General features: G+C 44.3%; 1 long non-coding RNA gene across 1 annotated transcript in view; it reads right to left on the reverse strand.

Annotated features, from left to right (window-relative positions):
* Nucleotides 1–300: 300 nt before the first annotated feature.
* Nucleotides 301–14,257, reverse strand: part of LOC133537730 (uncharacterized) — a 37,209-nt gene continuing 23,252 nt past the window's right edge. Inside the window, exons 3-4 of the long non-coding RNA XR_009802812.1 lie at nt 4,119–4,282; nt 301–535 (exon numbers count right to left, since the gene is read on the reverse strand). This is a non-coding gene — a long non-coding RNA (uncharacterized LOC133537730). The remainder of the gene's footprint in view (nt 536–4,118; nt 4,283–14,257) is intronic.

Raw genomic sequence — 14,257 nt, forward strand, 5'->3', positions numbered from 1 at the left:
AAATTAATTTTAACCAGGAAAAATTACTAATGATGTTCCATAAATTATTTTTTTTATTTTTTCAAAAAGATTCGAATTAGCTAGTTTTTCTCTTCTTTTTTTTGGTTGAATTTTGAAGTTTAAAGAGTCGAAATTAAAGATAAACTATGTTTCAAAATTTTATTTTAATTTTTTCCCCTGTTTTCTCTTCTTTTAAACCGTTCGGTTAAGTGTTATTTTCATCATTTATTCTCTACAAAAAACCTTCCCTAAAAGTAAAAAAATTGTACCACGAATGACTGACAGAAATACCCATTTTAAAAAATATATATATAGATTTATTTATTAAAGGTAGATTGAGCAAATTGGCTATTTCTGGCAATTTATTTAAGTGTGTATCAAACTGGTAGCCCTTCGCATTAATCAGTACCCAAGAAGTAGCTCCTGGTTTCAAAAAGGTTGGTGACCCCTGCTGTAGACGATTCAATGTCATTGGTGTTTGTAAATGGGTCCTGGGTCCTGGGTCCTGTGTCCTGGGTCCTGGGTCCTGTCCCCCCTGCACAAATGACTGTTAGAGCACACTTCAGTCAAGGTACCTCATTAAGTTTGCCGACAACTCGGTCATGGTCAGCCTCCTGCAGGACAAAGAGTCAGACCACGGTCCTGTTCTGGAGAACTTCATCAAACGGTGCTATGATTCGAACCTGGACCTTAATGGCGATGGATCCCCCTGCCAAAGCACCCATTCTCATTAATGGCTCTGCTGTTGAGATAGTCCGTGAATACAGGTCTCTCGGCACAATTTTAGACAATAAATTGACCTTTGATGCCAACACTGACCGTATTTGCAAGAATGCCAATCAGAGGCTGTTTTTCTTGAGGAAACTGAGGGGCTTTCAGGGTGATAGGACAACCTGGTCGTGGAACTGTGGACCAGCTCTATACTCTCGGCAAGGTTCTTGAGGGTGCATGGGAGTTTGCCCAACCAGTCTACATGTGCTTTGTGGACTTGGAGAAGGCATTGGACCGTGTCCCTCGGGAAGTCCTGTGGGGATTGCTCAGAGAGTATGGGGTACCGGACTGTCTTATTGTGGCGGTCCACTCCCTGTACGATCAGTGTCAGAACATAGTCCACTCCCTGTATGATCAGTGCCAGAGCTTGGTCCGCATTGCCGGCAGTAAGTGGAACACATTTCCAGTGAAGTTTGGACTCCGCCAAGGCTGTCCTTTGTCACAGATTCTGTTCATAACTTTTATGGAGAGAATTTCTAGGCGCAGTCAAGGCATTGAGGGGTTCCGGTTTGGTGACCGCAGGATTAGGTCTCTGCTTTTTGCAGATGATGTGGTCCTGATGGCTTCATCTGACCGGGATTTTCAGCTCTCACTGGATCGGTTCGCAGCCGAGTGTGAAGCGACCGGAATGAGAATCAGCACCTCCAAGTCCGAGTCCATGGTTCTCGCCCGGAAAAGGGTGGAATGCCATCTCCGGGTTGGGGAGGAGACCCTGCCCCAAGTGGAGGAGTTCAAGTACCTAGGAGTCTTGTTCAGGAGTGGGGGAAGAGTGGATCGTGAGATCGACAGGCGGATCGGTGCGGCGTCTTCAGTAATGCGGACGTTGTATCGATCCGTTGTGGTGAAGAAGGAGCTGAGCCAGAAGGCAAAGCTCTCAATTTACCGGTCGATCTACGTTCCCATCCTCACCTATGGTCATGAGCTTTGGGTCATGACCGAAAGGATAAGATCACGGGTACAAGCGGCCCAAATGAGTTTCCTCCGCCGTGTGGCGGGTCTCTCCCTTAGAGATAGGGTGAGAAGCTCTGCCATCCGGGAGGAACTCAAAGTAAAGCCGCTGCTCCTCCACATCGAGAGGAGCCAGATGAGGTGGTTCGGGCATCTGGTCAGGATGCCACCCGAACGCCTCCCTAGGGAGGTGTTTAGGGCACGTCCAACCGGTAAGAGGCCACGGGGAAGACCCAGGACACGTTGGGAAGACTATGTCTCCCGGCTGGCCTGGGAAAGCCTCGGGATCTCCCGGGAAGAGCTAGACGAAGTGGCTGGGGAGAGGGAAGTCTGGGTTTCCCTGCTTAGGCTGTTGCCCCCGCGACCCGACCTCGGATAAGCGGAAAAAGATGGATGGATGGATGGAGGACACTAATCTTGTATCGTGTCTATTTTGACATATTCTATCACTTCCTGGTTTGGTAACCTCAGTGTGGCCAATAAAAACAGACTAGGTGGTATAATCAAGGTGTGCCAAAAGACCATAGGCACTGCCTTGAAACCCCTGAACCAGATCTATCAGGTCAGAGTCATCCAGAAGGCATAAGGCCATTCTGGTCAACCCTCAGCACCCTCTCTTCTTAGAGTTTAGACTCTTGCCCTCAGGATGTAGGTACGCAACTAGTAATAGAAAGGCCAAAAACCATTGATACGTACATAAGATCCTTTATTCCCTGTTGATTTTATAAATGAGCTTCTTAAACAAGCTTAGCTGCCATGCGGTCACTTTAGTGGGATTACTTTTTTACTGTGTTACAAATGTTTTTAGTTTTTAGCTCAATGCCTTCATGATGGTTTGTATGTTGTTCCAGAGTACTGGAGCCCGAACGGAAAACGCTCTATAGCCCGCAGACTTTTTTTGGGCTCTGGGAATCACTAATAAGCCGGAGTTCTCTGACCGCAGACTACCTAATGTAAGGGCTCGTGCAAAGCCAACAGATCAAGCGTGTAGCTCTTTATTTTTAAGGAAACTTATTTGATTTTTTTCCATGTTTATAATTTGCCTATTGAGTCGGACTGCCGAGAAATATGATGAACATTTACAAGCATTCCACAATCAAAATTCAAAGGGGAACATTATCACAATTTCAAAAGGGTTAAAAACAATAAAAATCAGTTCCCAGTGGCTTGATGTATTTGTTGAAGTTTTTTTCAAAATTTTACCGGTCCCCGAATATCCCTAAAAAAAGCTTTAAAGTGCTTGATTTTCGCTATTTGCGATTCAATTACCCATTTCCCTGTGACGTCACACAGTGCTGCCAATGTAAAAAAAACAACGGCGAATACCACAGCAAGATATAGCGACATTAGCTCAGATTCAGACTCGGATTTCAGCGGCTTAAGCGATTCAACAGATTACGCATGTATTGAAACGGATGGTTGGAGTATGGAAGTATTGAGCTATTGAGCGAATAGCTATTGACGCTATTCATAGCCATAGCATGGCCGAATAGCTGCGTTAGCATCGCCGGTAAAATGTGCGGACCAAACGATCAGGACTTTCGTATCTCGTGACACTGGAGCAACTTAAATCCTTCGATTGGTAAGTGTTTGTTTGGCATTAAATGTGGGTGGAAGGAAACGTAATATAGTTGCAAATGCATCTGCAGGTTATCCATACATCTCTGTGCCATGTCTGCTTTAGCACCGCCGGTAAATAGCATGTTAGCATCAATTAGCTGGCAGTCACGCCGCAACCAAATATGTCTGATTAGCACATAAGTCAACATCAACAAAACTCACCTTTGTGATTTCGTTGACTTTATCGTCGCAAATGCAATTGCAGGTTATCCATACATCTCTGTGCCATGTCTGTCATCGCCGGTCAAATGTGGAGACACTCCGGCACATTCGATGGGGGTCAGGTGGGAGATTTCTTGCCACTTTCGCATCTTCGGGCCAGTGGTGCAACTTGAATCCCTCCGTTAGTGTTGTTACACTTTCCAACAACACACCGACGAGGCATGATGTCTCCAAGGTTCCAAAAAATAGTCGAAAAAACGGAAAATAACAGAGCTGAGACCCGGTGTTTGTAATGTGAAAATGAAAATGGCGGGTGTGTTACCTCGGAGACGTCACGTTCTGACGTCATCGCTAAAAGACCGATAAACAGAAAGGTGTTTAATTCGCCAAAATTCACCCATTTAGAGTTCGGAAATCGGTTAAAAAAATATATGGTCTTTTTTTCTGCACCATCAAGGTATATATTGACGCTTACATAGGTCTGGTGATAATGTTCCCCTTTAAGCATTTTTCAAACCTTGAAAACACATCACAATCCGAGCATTTTCAAGGTTTTTTAAGCACCTGTACGAACCCTGCGAAAAGATACACATTTGCATGCAAAAACACACACTTACATTTAGCAGAACGTGTCGTGAGTCACTCCTCGTCAGACAAGCTCTGTCAGGTGTGGATGATTTTCCATTCTAATGTGGAGTGCAAGCCACCCCGCACAGCAGGGGTTGTGGGAAAGTGGTTCTTTGCTCCCTGCATAATCCCCCGTGCTGCTCACACGGTAAACCTGCCACGGATTCAAGATCGAGGATAAATAATTCACATTGACATAGCAGGAAAGAGGAGAGACTCAGTCTTGCGGAATTATCCTGTGAATAGTTAGAATCCACCTATTAAATCAATCAATCAATCAATGTTTATTTATATAGCCCCAAATCACAAATGTCTCAAAGGACTGCACAAATCATTACGACTACAACATCCTCGGAAGAACCCACAAAAGGGCAAGGAAAACTCACACCCAGTGGGCAGGGAGAATTCACATCCAGTGGGACGCCAGTGACAATGATGACTATGAGAAACCTTGGAGAGGACCTCAGATGTGGGCAACCCCCCCCCTCTAGGGGACCGAAAGCAATGGATGTCGAGCGGGTCTAACATGATACTGTGAAAGTTCAATCCATAGTGGCTCCAAGACAGCAGCGAGAGTCCCGTCCACAGGAAACCATCTCAAGCGGATCAGCAGCGTAGAGATGTCCCCAACCGATACAGGCGAGCGGTCCATCCTGGGTCCCGACGAGCGGTCCATCCTGGGTCTCGACTCTGGACAGTCAGTACTTCATCCATGGTCATTGGACCGGACCCCCTCCACAAGGGAGGGGGGGACATAGGAGAAAGAAAAGAAGCGGCAGATCAACTGGTCTAAAAAGGAGGTCTATTTAAAGGCTAGAGTATACAGATGAGTTTTAAGATGAGACTTAAATGCTTCTACTGAGGTAGCATCTCGAACTGTTACCGGGAGGGCATTCCAGAGTACTGGAGCCCGAACGGAAAACGCTCTATAGCCCGCAGACTTTTTTTGAGCTCTAGGAATCACTATTAAAAGCCTGGATTTTTAGGCTTTTACTGTACAAACATCAGAATCAGAAATACTCAAGATTTTCAGCACAATCCCATTCAAGAGCAGACAAACATCACAGGGAGACAGAACAGGATCGCTGACGGGTCTGCCAATTTCCGGCGGCCCTTACAAAAAAGGTAAGAAACAGGTTGTGGAGGGGGGGGGCGTGGCCTGCGGACCTGCAGCAAAACGGGATGTGCCAGGACCAGCTTCGATGGTCTTCGGCAGTATGGGGGCGGCGTGGTGAAGTTAGTTAAGTGGCTGCGCTAGCAATCTGAGGGTTACTGGTTCAATCCCCACCTTCTACCATCGTAGTCACGTCTGTTGTGTCCTGGGCCAAGACACTTCACCCTTGCTCCTGATGGGTCCTGGCGAGCGCCTTGCATGGCGAAGCGAACTTGGAGGGAGTGGTTTCCTCCGGGAGCAGGATTAAGGGAAAGAGCAAAGATATTGCACTTAGCAACCAGACAGTTTGCAACAAGCTGAAAGCGGGGTGGTCCAAGTTTGTGGACAAGTTGAAGACCAAGAAAGCCAAGAAAAAGAAAATGAATATTAATCCATTGTGAATGGGTGAATGTGGAAATACTGTCAAAGCGCTTTCTGCTCCTTAAAAAGGGGTAAAAAAAGCGCTATACAAGTACAACCCATTACCCCGCCCTCCTCAGGTCCGGAAAGTGTACTTGGGAGGCCGCCGGCAGGTTGAGCGCTGCTTTCTGTGCCTACCCCGTTAGGAGTGGCAACAGTCTCACTCCCTACTCGTCTTCTAGCCACGAGCATGCCTTTGCCGTAGCCATGAAAAATGTCCAAGAAGGCATGGGGGTCTTTGCCCTCCCCCATGCGCTGCACGGCGACGGCCGCTGATGTTGGCCGTGCCGTTCCCACCCGGTCCGCCAGCGCCTGCAGGGCCATTTGTTGGCGGACCACTTCGAGCTGTTGGTGGCTGGTGACTGTCACCGCCGCGAGCACGCTTGCGAGAGCCGTCAGTGGGTCAGCCTCCTCCGCCTCTGGTGCTCCAGCCATGTTGGGCGCCAAATTGTGGAGATTTCTCTACTCCGGGTTCCTCGGACCACCAAGCACTGACATGAGAGCTTGGATCAGGTTCACTATTTAGTGTTATTTTGCAATACATTGTCTTGCTTTTCAGCAATTGTTTTGTGTCTGTCTGTCTCTCTCTCGCTCCAACTCCAACCCCTTCAAAAAAACTCTTCAAACTTAAAGTGTTTACAAAGTACAAAGAAGAACTATGATAAACATTCTGAATTTATTTATCCATCATTCTTTCATTCTCAAAACAATCGTACTTATCTCATCGTATTGAATATAAATTACTTCACCAATTATTTATTTATTTATTTTTATTGGGATTACTTATGGAGTATATTGTGAATACATTGAGCACAGGAAGTAAACAAAGGTTTTAGCCACTATAATGTAAAAAAAAAAAACAGGTAGGATTAAATAAGCTCTGCTTATTCCAACTCCTTTTCGAACATGTTGAAAAGAGAAACTGGAAATTGTGATGTATCATGTTGTATGCTTGCATGTTCCAAATAAACTCAAATTCAACTCAACTCTTTGCTCTCCGGCTGCTGCCTTTTAACAGAGCGACAGGTGATTAGATAACAAGGCCCAGGTGGGCCTTCTACGAACCTGTTGCTTATCTCAAAGCCGGTCCTGGCACACTCTGTTTCGCTGCAGGTCCGCGGGCCACACCCCCCCTCCACACAGGTAAACTGAAAACTTTCAGTCTAAGCCTGGGCCCCTGGTGAGGGGGTCCAGACTGAGGCCAAAGAAAAAAATGTAATGTATGTCAAATGTAATGGATGTCAAACGCATGTATAGCCTTTATACAAATAATTAATACCAATATTCTATGGTCGTGGTCGAAAGTTAACACACTTGTAAAAAACATAATGTTATGGCTGTCTTGTGTTTACAATAATTTCTACGTTTTTTGTGATGGAGTGATTGGAGCACACAGTTCAGCTAAAATGTGTTGGTTTTCTAACATGGACTTGTTTCTTCAGCAATGTCCACACGTTTAAGTCAGGACTTTGGGAAGGCCATTCGAAAAACCTTAATTCTAGTGTCACATGTTGTTGTTGACGAACCCCCAGATGCAGAGAAGGCGGCAGGCATAGCGCAGGTAAACATGATTTAATTTAACGCTGAAACAAGAACAAACAAAAAGGGTACGAACAAAAGGCGCGCATACGACAAAGAACAAACTTGGCTGTGAACAAAAACTAGCACAAAGGGTAACTTTGGACTAGAAACAAAAACACTTATTGTGACGCGAAGGAACTATGGCATGAGCAGAGTGAACAGAAGTAGACAGCTACAACGACAAGTATTCATGGCATTGACAGGCAGTGGTGACAATAATCCAGCCCTGACTGGAGGACAAAGCAGGTTTGAATAAGAGCGGGCTGATTGACACCAGGTGTGGCCGCAGCTGAGGGGAAACAGCGCTCAGAGAGAAAAGCAGGAAATGACCCAACTAAAAGCGCTGACAGGAAACAAAGACATACACAAAACCAAACTGTCAGGGACAAGCCTGACATCGAGCCCGATTTAGCCATTCCTTTACCATTTTGGACGTGTGTTTGGGCTCATTGTCCTGTCGGGACACCTGACTGCGCCCAAGACCCGATCTACGGGCTGATGATTTTAGGTTCTCCTGAAGAATTTGGAGGTAATCCTCCTTTTTTATTGACCCATTTACTCTGTAAAGCACCAGTTCCATTGGCAGCAAAATAGGCCGAGATTATAGCACTACCACCACCATGCTTGACGGTAGGTGTGATGTTCCTGCGATTAAAGGCGTCACCTTTTTTCTCTCCAAACATTTTGCTGGGTATTGTGGGCAAACAGCTACATTTTTGTTTCAATTGTAACAACTTTTGATCGTGACTCTATATACTGTAGATACCAATGAAGGTTTGCCAACTGTGACTTTCATTTTCATCCATTTTTATTAGCTTTGTCCAAAAGTGTTTGCCCCTGACAGTTTGGTTGTGTTTTAGTTTTTCCTCTGTGTGTGTGTAGTATTTCATGTTTTTAGTTCCTGTACGCACTCTTATTTTGTTTCTGTTTCCTGTTTGTCTCCTTGAGTGCTGTGTACCCTCAGCTGTGGCTGATTGGCACCTGGCCACACCTGGTGTCAATCAGCCAGCCACTATTTGAGCCTGTTTTGTCCTCCAGTCAGATGCTGGATTATTGTCGTGTCGTGTCGATGTCACCACTACCTGTCTTGTCGCTTGTAGCTTTGTCTACTTCTGTTCACTCTGCTCATGCCATAGTTCCGTCGTGTGACAGTAAGTGTTTTTGTTATCCGCCTTGTGCGCGCCTTTTGTTGGTACCCTTTTGTTTTAGTTTTTAATTAAAACACGTTTTCTTACGCAATGCCTGCCTCCTTCTCTGCATCTTGGGGTTCGTCATTAACTCACTCTGACACATACTATATTGCAGGGGTAGGGAACCTATGGCTCTCGAGCCAGATGTGGCTCTTTTGATGACTGCATCTGTCTCTCGGATAAATCTTAGCTGACGTTGCTTAATACGATAAGTAATTAATAATTCCGCTGGTAGTCACGGTGTTAAAAATAACCTTCAAAATATAAAACATTCTCATGCATTTTAATCCATCTACCGCACATGTTCAAGAAGTCACATTAATGGTCAAAATTATTTTATTTATTATTGGTTAGCTTCAGAATAATAATGTTATTATAAAGAATAGGAGATGCACGCATTTAGTTGTAATCAGGTAAAGTCGAAATGAAAGAGAAGGCGTTGGATTCTCTTGTCAGAGCGCGGGACGACACTGTACAAGGGTACAGGTCTTTCGGGTTCCTCCTCATTGAGCTAAATTGAATCATGTCTCTGTTGAATTCCTTGCTTCTTGTCTGTTTAATAAATGTCATCAGTGTTTGAACCTGACAGTGTGGCCATGTTTAAGTGTTTCCTGTCAGCGCTCTTATTTTGTCTGTTTCCTGTCTTTCTCCCTGAGCGCTGTTTCCCCTCAGCTGCGGCTGATTGGCACCTGGCCACACCTGGTGTCAATCAGCCCACTCCTATTTTTTTCACCTCCTTTGTCTTCCAGTCAGTGCTGGATTACAGTCGCTCCTACCGGTTGTTTGTCACCACTACCTGTCAATGTCATTAATACTTCGTTGTGTCTACTTTTGTTCACTCTGCTCATGCCATAGTTCTTTCTTGTCCCAGTAAGTGTTTTGTTCACCTCCTAGTTTGTTATCCGCCTCGTGCGCACCTTTTCTTAGTTGTTTGTTCTTGTTTTAGTATTTATATTAAATCATGTTTTCTTATTCAATGCCTGCCACCGTCTCTGCATGTTGGGGTTCGTCAACAAAACGTGACAGTATTTAGTGTTAAAAATATTATACGGCTCTCACTGAAATACATTTTAAAATATTTGGCTTTCATGGCTCTCTCAGCCAAAAAGGTTCCCGACCCCTGCTATATTGTATTGACTGTCATTTATGCAACATGCCTTATAACGTACAAACTAACCGGTTAAACCATAACTATAAGGTGTATTCAAGCTTCTAATAATTAACACTATTACAAAAAACACTAAATAAGTGTTTCAGATGTACATAAAATCTCACTTCTTAATTTGACTGTAGCTTTAGCTTATATTATTATGAAGACAGCAGTGCCCTCTATTGGCCAAAAGCATCCTAAGCATGTTTTGGTGGAGCTGGTATAATAAAATAAAGCTGGGACAAGTCTCCTATTAAATTACAAATATTGAAGGTTATTTTTATCCATTGTTCGTTTAGTAGAGGACAACTTTAATTATTTGACTTATAGACTAAAAGTCTCCAACAATATTTTTATAAAATGTATTTCTCAAAACAGAACAGAGGTAATTACAATGCAACCTCTCAAGTCCGATATAATCAGCATCCGTAACGTGGACTGACCTTGATTTAGAATACAAATATTCCCACAGGACATAATGGAGATTAAATGAGTCGGTTTCAGGTTAAACTGTCAGAGAGCGATGATTGTGATCCACGATGCAGAAAATAGAAGGAGACATCACGCGGCTACAAGGTATTTAATATAAACAAAGACATTAAAAAAAAAAAACATTAAGGCACTTGTGCAGCGAATTGCACACCAAACAAACACCGATGAATTTAGGATTTCTCCCCCAAAAATCAATCAATGTTTATTTATATAGCCCCAAATCACAAATGTCTCAAAGGACTGCACAAACCATTACGACTACAACATCCTCGGAAGAACCCACAAAAGGGCAAGGAAAACTCACACCCAGTGGGCAGGGAGAATTCACATCCAGTGGGACGCCAGTGACAATGCTGACTATGAGAAACCTTGGAGAGGAGGACCTCAGATGTGGGCAACCCCCCCCCCTCTAGGGGACCGAAAGCAATGGATGTCGAGCGGGTCTAACATGATACTGTGAAAGTTCAATCCATAGTGGCTCCAACACAGCCGCGAGAGTTCAGTTCAAAGCGGATCCAAGACAGCAGCGAGAGTCCCGTCCACAGGAAACCATCTCAAGCGGAGGCGGATCAGCAGCGTAGAGATGTCCCCAACCGATACAGGCGAGGGGTCCATCCTGGGTCTCGACTCTGGACAGCCAGTACTTCATCCATGGTCATCGGACCGGACCCCCTCCACAAGGGAGGGGGGGACATAGGAAAACAAATCAGGACTACCGTATTTCCTTGAATTGCCGCCGGGGCGCTAATTAATTTAAAACCTTGTCTCACTCCTGCGCTTACCAAAGGAAGGCGGTAAAGGTAAGCGTGCGCTAATTATTTTAAAACCTCTTCTCACTCCGGCACTTACCGAAGGCATGCAGTAAAAATTTGAGTGTGATGTAAGGATACCATCATAAAAAGCACATTTAATAAAAAAAACAAAAAACGTTATTATGGTCTTACCTTTACTTATAAATGAAGTCCATGCCAGCTTCTTTGGATCAGAAGCATCGGTAACTTATTTATAGAAGTCTTCCTTATCTTTCTTCAGTTTTAAAAGTCTCTCTGTTTTGATGGAGATCTTCCTTTATTACCTCCTGCTTCGATTGAAAGTCCAGTTTAGAAAACTTCTATCAGTTAGCTCGGCTCCTCAAGCGCGGGCGACGACAGAATTATCCTCGGGCAACTCCCCCTCCCGTTCTGCTCCGTGGTTGATCTCTTTATCCCACCGCTGCCACCATGAAGTGTTATTGTATAAATACTACACTGGGTATTTAGGACTGGAACATGCTTTATTTCAGCCCGGTTGTTTACATAACCAGCATAGAAGTGTTACATCCTAAAAGGTCCGCCGTGCGTCCGCCGCGTCATTTCCGTCCCAGCACATATCACGTCGCTCATTGTCACTTCTTCTGCAGCCGAGTAGTCGCAAGAAGGATCACTAGCGCCCTCTACCACCAGGAGGCGGGAGTCATTTAATGACTCATATTTGACACACGCAGCTACGGTATATTAATAAAACATAGCTGCTTACAGTTCTTTTTAGCAGCTTTGACCTTAAATCCTACTGAATAGTTCTTAATCTTCTTCCCTTTATGTGATTTCAAATTATTGAAATCAGCCTCCTCCATTTTGAAAATGATGACAGGGGAAGTGTCACTCGTGACGTCACAAGTTTGACCAGGCGGTAATACTAAGCATGCGCTAATTATTGTGGGGAAGAGAGTTTGACCCGGCAGTAATTCAAGGCAGGCGCATACTAAATGCAAGGAAATATGGTATGCGGGAACAAACTTATCTAGTTTAGTCTTTATTTGAAGGGACAATGCACTGAAACATTAAGCTCAAAGACAGATATGTTCTGTACCAGATTATAGCTAAATAGCTAAATTCCATCTGAAACAGCGGAAGGCAGGGTGCAGGTAAAAAGCTGTCTAATGCTCAAACCAAAAATACACAAAAGGTGAGTGCCCCTAAGAAAAGACATTGAAGCTCAGGGATGGCTGTGAAGAACAAAACTAAAACTGAACTGACTACAGGGTAAACAAAAAAGAATGCTGGACGACAGCAAAGACTTACTGTGGAGCAAAGATGGCGTCCACAATGTACATCCCAACATGACATGACAGTCAACAATGTCCCCACAAAGAAGGATAAAAACAACTGAAATATTCTTGATTGCTAAATCAACGTGGATGCGGGAAGTATTGCTCAAAGGAAGACATGAAACTGCTCCAGGAAAATACCGAAAAAAGAGAAAAAACCAAGACAAGAACTAAAACACTACACACAGGAAAACAGCAAAAAACTCAAAATAAGTCAGTGACAGTACACCTACTTTGAGACAAGAGCTATATCGATGCGTGTTTGGTTATGGTTTAAAGTTATACCCAACAATTGTGACGACTGTCAACTGTGTTTCGTTTTTTTAACGATTTCTGCGAATGGTGTGCCTCCGATTTTTTTCAATGCGAAAAATGTCAAAAAAAGGTTGAAAAACACGGCCTCGGACGCATCCTCGCTCATCCATGCGGACTGGACACTGGCTGAGAGTTGGTGGGCGGCCGAGGGTGGAGTCGGCTCTCTTGGTTGCTTTGTTGGGTCTGCTCCTGTCTCTGGCCGTGCTCCCGCCAAACAGTGTATATGTTGTTATTTCTTTATTCCATCCATCCATTTTCTACCGCTTATTTCCTTTTTGGGGGCGCTGGCGCCTATCTCAGCTACAATCGGGCGGAAGGCGGAGTACACCCTGGACAAGTCGCCACCTCATCGCAGGGCCAACACAGATAGACAGACCACATTCACACACTAGGGACCATTTAGTGTTGCCAATCAACCTATCCCCAGGTGTATGTCTTTGGAAGTGGGAGGAAGCCGGAGTACCCGGAGGGAACCCACGCAGTCACGGGGAGAACATGCAAACTCCACACAGAAAGATCCCGAGCCTGGATTTGAACCCAGGACTGCAGGAACTTCGTATTGTGAGGCAGACGCACTAACCCCTCTGCCACCGTGAAGCCCTATTTATGTATTAATTTTTATTTTTCTAGCTGTATGTAGAAATGTCTGGTTGCATCAGCTCTACTATTTTAATGTTTTAATGTCCTTTATGTTCTGTGATCAGCCCTTTGAGACACTAGTGATTTAGGGCTATATAAGTAAACATTGATTGATTGATTGATTGATGTTTCCCTCTTACACACATGCTTATGTGTGCTATGGCTATGTGTTGTTTTCCCCCTTAGACTGATTTTTTTTATATTTCTAAATGTTTTGCGATTTTTTTTTGTAATTTGCAATACAATTAGAAAAAAAACCAACTCTAGTTCTGTGCACTTTTAGAGATATATTTTCCTTGAAAGTTGTTTTTGACCAAATTTAAGAAAATGTTTTAAGTGTAGACATTTCAAACGAATAGAATGACATCTTTACAGTTTCCTGAAGGCTGTGATTGTCAGGCTGTTGTCCCAAGTTGACAAGCTGCAGCTGTCCTTCAAACAAAACGCTTTGTGCTAATATGACAGCTTTATTATGTCAGAGCCCTGCAGGTCTACCATCTTGCCTGGCTTGGACCAGCGGACCACTCATGCGCTGTCAAGCATGTAGACAACATTTGCTCATCCTTACATGCTTTTGTCTTAATATTTGTGTAAAAAAAGTTGAACGTTTTTGCAATGGTTATTGTCCTTAAGTTCCTTCCTCCTTGTCCTCCTCCTAAAGTGGAACTGCGCTTTTTGGGAAGTCTACCCATCATTCACAATTCTTATGTGAGACAAGCACACATTTGTTTTGTTTCTGGTTTATACATTCTAACTAGTAAATAAATGCGATCAAAAGACAGCTTATAATGACTTATTCTGTCTATAAAGCGCTTAAAAAAACATCCCTACGCCTCCATTTATAATAACATGTAATATTTATGTCATGGGTCTCAAACACAACTGTGGAGAGGTGGAGCCGGCGAACGAGCAGCGGTGCAGGGCATGCTGGAGCCCGGCCAAAAATGGCGGCGAGGAGGCGGAGAATGCGCCCGAGTGGGGAGGCGAGACGTGCCGGTTGTGACGCCGCAGTTAAGTGCACCGGTACACAATTAACATTTTTCCTCACGCTGAATAAACGAGGAGAAGGAGGAGGAGAGCCCGCAGCAGCGACCGAGGAGCGA

The sequence above is a fragment of the Nerophis ophidion genome, linkage group LG19 (assembly GCF_033978795.1).
Source record: "Nerophis ophidion isolate RoL-2023_Sa linkage group LG19, RoL_Noph_v1.0, whole genome shotgun sequence".
In the NCBI taxonomy this organism is placed as follows: domain Eukaryota; kingdom Metazoa; phylum Chordata; class Actinopteri; order Syngnathiformes; family Syngnathidae; genus Nerophis; species Nerophis ophidion.